The sequence below is a fragment of the Nicotiana tabacum genome, chromosome 17, assembly GCF_000715075.1.
Source record: "Nicotiana tabacum cultivar K326 chromosome 17, ASM71507v2, whole genome shotgun sequence".
Taxonomy (NCBI): domain Eukaryota; kingdom Viridiplantae; phylum Streptophyta; class Magnoliopsida; order Solanales; family Solanaceae; genus Nicotiana; species Nicotiana tabacum.
Genome location: NC_134096.1, coordinates 92,272,129 through 92,279,834, shown reverse-complemented (window position 1 = coordinate 92,279,834; position 7,706 = coordinate 92,272,129).

Genomic DNA, 7,706 nt, shown 5'->3' with positions numbered 1-7,706 from the left:
AACTAATAACTGAACTAAACAAAGGAAGTAAGGATATGAATACTCCCTCTTCTAAATGATGAACAACATGTTTATCTTAATAAATAAACTACGGCCTCAGGCCCAATATATATGTGCACAAACTGCGGCCTCAGGCCCAAACATGCATAAAGCATAAACTGTGGCCTCAGGCCCAAACATGCATAGAGCATAAACTGCGGCCTCGGGCCCAAATACAGGTGTTCAACATCCAGGGATTTAAAAATAGGAACTGAGAATCGTACTGTAATACATGATACTAAAATACTAAACCATATTGAGTTACATGATACTTGAATGCTGAATAGAACTGAACTAAGACATGTATTCATGAACTGATTATGAGAACTTATGCTTCAACTATTTATGACATGCTGGTAATCTAGACTGAGACTCATGGGAGTTAAACACAAGTCTATATTTATTACGCCTTGAGCTCACAACGTTCGGAATGAAAGTCATGAACGAATTATGAAGCTCGAGAATAGAGGTTCTGTAACTATTTAGGGAACTAGGCTTAATTATATTTCTGAGGCAATTAGTAACGTCGTAAAAGAAACGTAGTGTAGGGAGAATCATTAACATTCCCAAACATAGAGAGTGAGCCTCACATACCTTAACTTCTTGCTCTTGAGCGTAATACAATATTCGCCAACCCTTTCAACTTTAATCTATATCAATACAAGTCAAAAGGATTCTATATTAGCAATAATACTCATGTTTTGGTCACTTAGGCATTTTATCAAATACTTGGTAGGCATAAAGCTTCATAGCCCTCATTAATGGTGTTTCTACACCCAACAAGCCATTCTCTTGCTCCTAGATAAATTCTAAAATCTCAAGTTTCTTATAATCAATATCATTCTTCTTCACCCATAAGATAAACAACACCCTTAACCAATAATCAAAAATCAACAAACCAAACCTATAATTTGTTCATGCTTTTCTATCAAACTCATCAACTCATATCTCATGAACATAGAGTTTATAATCATTAATCCAATGGTGTAATCAATTAGAGGGTGAAGACATTACCTTTTTGAAGTTCAATCCTCTTGAATTCGAGTTCTAGGGTTTCTTCTCTCAATACTGATGCCCCAATAAAATATCTAATGATTTGGAGGGTTGACCCATGTTAATAAGGTGTTGGGGAATTGAAATAAACTTAGAATCATCATTAGAACTTACCTTGGATGGTGGAGGAACCTTTGTGGAGTTAGGTTCTTGAGACCTTCCCTTTCTACAACAAAATTTTGTGTTTTGGGGTGTGGAGGACGAAGTAGGGGTTTAAAAATAACCCCCGGGTGCGCCCCCCCCCCCACACACACCTAAAGGCCCAAACGTGCACCTGAACACGCAGAATGGCAGTAGCACTGCCACAAGTGCGCGGCCGCGCACGGGACCCTCCGGGAGCGCACCTGGGCGTGCATACTGTGCACTGCTCTGTAAAACACACATAACATTTTGCAAAGAGATCCGTTCGGGCTCCATAATATATAGTTGGAACGTTATTCTAAAGGGCTACAACTTTCGTGTTTGGAGTTTTCCCAAATTCCTTACACATTTTCACTACATCTTGCTACAAGACAGACCTTTTGTAAACTCAGTCGATTTTATCGAATCTTATGCACCTCACTCTCCGTCTTGATTCCAAAATAACTATTTTCACCCATACTTGCAACAACCTGCCCGGTCGTTTTTAGTATTATAACCTCGTTTTCCCTATTTACTTCTCAATTTATGCCTTACAATTGATTTATGACTTATCGGGTTAGTTGTTCGGGTCCGGAAGGAATTCGGAGTGAAATGAGACACTTAGTCTCATAATTAAAAATTTTAAGATGAAAAAGTTGCCTAGATGTGGATTTGTGTATAAACAACCTCGGATTTGAATTTTGATGATTCCAATAGCTCCGTATGGTAATTTTGGACTTAGGAGCGTGTTCGGAAATTCTTTTGGAGGTCCGTAGAGGAATTAGGCTTGAAATGCCGAAAGTTGAATTTTTGAGAAGTTTGACCGGGGAGTTGACTTTTTGATATCGGGGTCAAAATCTGATTCTGAAAATTTGAATACCTATGTTATGTCATTTATGACTTGTGTGCAAAATTTGAGATCAATCGGACGCGATTTGATAGGTTTCGGCGTTGTTTGTAGAAATGGAAAGATTCAAAGTTTATTAGGCTTGAATCTATGTGTGATTCATGTTTTTAGTATTGTTGGATGTGATTTGAAGACTCGATTAAGTTCGTATGATATTTTAGGACTTGTTGGTATATTTGGTTGAGGTCCCGAGGGGCTCGGGTGAGTTTCGAATGGTTAACGGATCAAAAGTTGGACTAAAATAGCTGCTGCAATTTCCTTCGGCTGGAAATTCCTTCTCCCACAATCGAGCCCAGAATCTCCCAGAATCGAGCCCAGAATCGTGCCCAGGATCGAAGCCATGATCAAAGACAGGGTCGAGGGCCATGATCGAAGTCAGGATCAAGGACCATGATCGAAGGCCAAGATCGAGGCAGTACCGAGGGTTGTCTGGGCAGAATTATAAAGCAGGGGAATTCATCCCATTCGCCATTTTTGACAAATTGGAGCTTGAGGAGAGGCGATTTTTGATAGATTTTCAAGGAAAACTTGAGGTAAGTCCCTTGTGATCATTTCTACTCCATAATATTGAATTATCATCGAATAATCCGACTAGATTACATGTTTTTGAGGTGTAAATCGGAGATTTGAACTTAGAAATTTGGAAATAAGATTTGATGATTTGGAGGTCGAGTTGAGGTCAGATTTTGGTAAAATTAGTATGGGTAAACTCGTGGTGGAATGGGCTTTCTGATTTTGTAACTTTTGTCGGTTTCCGAGACGTGGCCATTTTTGAGCTAATTTTCGGATTTTTATGAAAAATTAGTATTTTCTTATGAAATTAATTCCAATAAATTTTATTGACTGAATCGAATTATTTGTGGCTAGATTTGAGGCATTTGGAGGCCAATTCAGGAGGAAAAAACATTGCAGAATAAAGAATTTCACGGTTTGAGGTAAGTAACAGTTTAAAATCTGGTCCTGAGGGTACATGTGATTATTTTGGAGGTGACGCACATACTAGGTGATGGGCATGTGGGCGTGTGCACCGAGGGGATTGTGACTTGGTCCGTCCCATGAAAACTGTAAAGTTGAATAACTTGTTGTTAGCTATATGCTCTCTATGTATTGAAGAAATTTGATTGTAAATCATGTTAGAAATCATGCTTAGGCTATGTGATAGTACTGTTGGGACCCGCAAAGGTCGCGTACTTGTTGAATTATTTGCTAATTGTTGTCTTGTACTCAGTCATGATTTTACTTGCGTATCATACCTCAGTCTTTCTTGATTTTGTTGATACACTATGTTATCTTTGTTTGGGCTGATCTTTGTGATTTCCGAGAGCCGGGAGACTAGGGAGTTTGAGGACTTAAGTAAGGCCGATGGCTGATCGGTGAGGTAAGGATACTATGGCACGTGAGTTGTCCGTGCGGATTATAGTGCTTGGGCTGAAAGGAACCCCCCCTCCCCCCCGAAGTCTATACACCCCCAGTGAGCGCGGGTACCCATTGAGTGTGAGTGCTGAGGGCTGGGAGCCCAGTGAATGATTGTTGTCTTGAGAGGCTGTACATGTTTTTCATTTGTTGTTGCACTTAGTTGCTATCTGTCATTGTTGTAAAATTTTTTGAAAGATTTTATATCCGGAATACATGAACTTGAACTGTATAGAATTGATTTGACTTAAAATGATGGATTTCAAAGCATGTCTATTCATTGCTGGAATTACTGAAAATGAACTATAACAGCGTAGCTCGTCACTATATTCAATTCCTTATTCATTATTGTTACTTGCTGAGTTGGTTGTACTCATACTACACCCTGCACTTCGTGTGCAGATCCAGGTGTTCCCGGACATAGCGGGTGTTGATCCTTTCGTGCAGTTGATTTTCCGGAGATTCTGAGGTAGCAGTCATGTTTCGCATACCTTGTCTCTCCTTTCCTATCTACTTGTTTACAGTATTTGGTCTCAGACTATTATAGACCGTATTTTCCAGACTTGTAATCATATTAGATGCTCATGTACTTAGGGGTGTTCAAAACCAAACCGAAACCGAAAACCGAACTGAAACCGAAGCTTAATGGCTTATTGGTATCGGTTTAACGGTTTAACGGACGGGGAACGGATTGAAATTTTTTTATTAACGGCTTATCGGTTTGGGGGCGGATTATTCAATTTTCTTAACGGATAATCCGTTAACCCGTTAAGAATATATATATATATATATATATATATATATATATATATATATATATATACACACACACACACACACTCACAATTGTGTGATTTGATCGAGTATATGTTGTTGTTGCTACAACTTAAATTTTAATATAGCACTACATCTTATAGCACTATACATTTTGTTTTTAAATGTGTTATAGCCGATACTTAGACTCGATCGCTCCAACATTAATTATAGGTACTATATAATATATAATTAATTATGTATGTATATATATATATATATATATATATATATATATATATATATATATATATATATATATATATATATATATATATATATATATATATATATATATATATATTCATTCAAGTATGAATAGTTGAGAATAAATCATCAACGCAAGTCATATGTATGTAAATGTAAATTATCATAAATGAAATAAATTCATACACTCTATTAGAATCCATTACACATATACAGATATGAAGTATAATTTATACGAAAGCACACGGGTGATAAACATTATATATATAATTGATCGAGTTTAATTGATGTAGTCGTTATATCTGATATGCTATGATGTTAAATATATGTAGATTATAGATAACAATAATCTATAAATGTTCGACTACGTTTGACCATTAATACCGACCGATATCGGTCGGAAACTTTATCAAATCTTTTTAAAAAAATTATATTTTTTATGGAAAAATAAAAGAGAACATAGGCGGGAAAAGTTTAATTTCCGACCGAAATGAGTCGGAAATGAGGAGCTTATTTAATTTGAACATTTCTTTAGTACATAATAGCCAAGTTTGACAAGCGTTTGGTTAAATGTTGACCATATTCCGACCGATTACGGTCGGAAATGTGATTTGTGTCAGATGCTATAGTATTTCGATATTATGGGACCATATTTATTGACTGATAGTGGTCGGTATGTTTAATTGAAATTGGTTCTTTAACTTTTGCGATCAAATTACACTCTTTCCGACTAATTGCGGTCGGTTTTCATTTCCTACCAATTTCGATCGGTATGGTTTGGACGGATTTTGACAGTTTTCTAGCATTGACACCCAGTCACTATAACGACTCGGCTAGTCGTTTTGAGAGTAATAGATCTATCACGACCTAAACATCCCTACGAGACATGTGGTGACAGAACCTAGTCTTTATGACTAGGTAAGCCTAACAGATTGCGGAAATATCAATAGTTGAAGCAAAACTAAATAGCTAACTGCATTAGATACCGTGTAACCACTAATAATGTCGTTCGGCATATATAATAACCAAAACACTAGACGTACACAGCTTCCCAAAACTCGAAACATCGTGAATCACAAACTATAGAAGGAAACCTAGTATCTCTATATATTAGAGTCTAACAAAAAAAATAAAAAGATAATGGACATGGGGAAGAGTAGAAAGGGACTCCGAGGTCTTCGGATGTGACAGATGTACCTTGAAGTCTCCAAAGCTATCTCGACTCACTGATAATGCGGCTGGTAAGAAGTACCTGGATCTGCACACAAAAATATGTGTAGAAGAGTACTATGAGTACACCACAATTGGTACCCAGTAAGTGCCAAGCCTAACCTCGGTCGAGTAGTTACGAGGTCAAGTTAGGCCCACTGGTATATAATAAATAAGCAGGATAATATAACAATATAATAAGATACTGGAATTTAAACAAAGAGAACATAGCAAAGTAGCAACGCAGAACACATGGATAAACAGCAGGGGATCTCCCGAGATACCATCTCATAGTCCCAAAATACAAATGCAAGGAGATCTCCCGAGGTACCGCCTCGTAGTCTCAAAAGTAAATATGTAGGGAGAACTATCGAGGAACCGACTAGTAGTCTCAAAAGTAAATATGCAAGGAGAACTCCCGAGGAACTGCCTCATAGTCGCAAAAGTAAATGTGCAGGGAGAACTCCTGAGGAATAGCCTCGTAGTCTCAAAAGTAAATATGCTAGGGGATCTCCAGAGATACCGTCCTGTAGTCCCAAAATAAATACGCAACTAAAACAAATGAATATAACAGTTACAATAAGAAACCTATAATTTAGACTAAGTACAAGTCAAGGAAGAAGTAGGACTTACTAAACATGTTGCAAAGAGTTCAAAAGGCAATTAGGACATGTAGGCATGTTATTCTAGGCTAACAGGATAACTACACATGCTAGTATACTCAGATTATATGAAAACATGCTATTACACAAAAAACCAATCAGGGTTTTCCACAAATAGCTTGTGTACGCACTTGTTACCCCATGTATACGGCGCTCACATATCATAACAACAGCAAATCCTAAGGGGATTTCCCCCCACACAAGGTTAGGCAAGCCACTTACCATGAACCAAGCTCAAATCAATCTGTAACAATGCTTTTTCCATGAATATCCGACTTTGAATGGCCCAAATCTAGCCAAAATCAATTACATATCATAAATATAACTATAAGAAACTAATATAGTTAATGAAATCAAAGCTAAAGCGAGAAATTAGAAAATCGCCCCAAAAAGTCTTCCCGGGATCACGTCTCGGAATCGGATAAAAGTCATAAAATAAGAACACTCATTCACTCACGAGTCCAACCATACAAGAATTTTTCAAATCCGACCTCAAATCGCCTTCCAAATCTCAAAAACTTAGTCTAGGAAGTTTCTACCATTTTTACCCAATATCCAACTCAAATCCTTAATTAAAGGGTGGAATCAACTATAGATTAACGAGATATGACCATAAAAGATTTAAGAATCGTTACCCACAAGCGTCCTCTAAAAATCCCTCAAAATTTTGCCTCAATCAGAGCTCTCTAGGTCCATAAATAGAGAATGAAATCAAACCCTCGCACTTAGCCCTTTTCTGCCAAGCGATTTCGCACCTACGGGCCAAGAAATGCACCTGCATCACCGCACCTACGGAATACCCATTGCAGGTGCGGATTCTACTTAAACACTCAGTGTCCGCTTCTGCGATCAAAGGGTCGCACCTGCGTGTGCGTACACCTACTGACCCATGTCTGCTTCTGCGGTCTTCTTCCGCTCCTGCTGGTCGTTGAATGCTTCTGCGGGCATCGCAGATGCGACACCTCCTTCGCACATGCGACCCCAATCAGCTCCTCTCATTTCCGCTTCTATGCTTGCCTCTCCGCACTTGCGATCCTGCACCTGCGATTTTCCCACCGCAAGTGCGAAAACACCAGAACTTCGATAGCTTCAACAATTGCATAAGTCTAAAACTCAGTCTGTTAAGCATCTGAAACACACATGAGGCCCTCGGGGCCTCAATCAAATATACCAACTAGTCCTAAATCACCATATAGACTTAGTCGAGCCCTAAAATCATATCAAACAATTCTAAAAACATGAATCATCCTCCAATTCAAACTTAATGAACTTGAAACTCTATA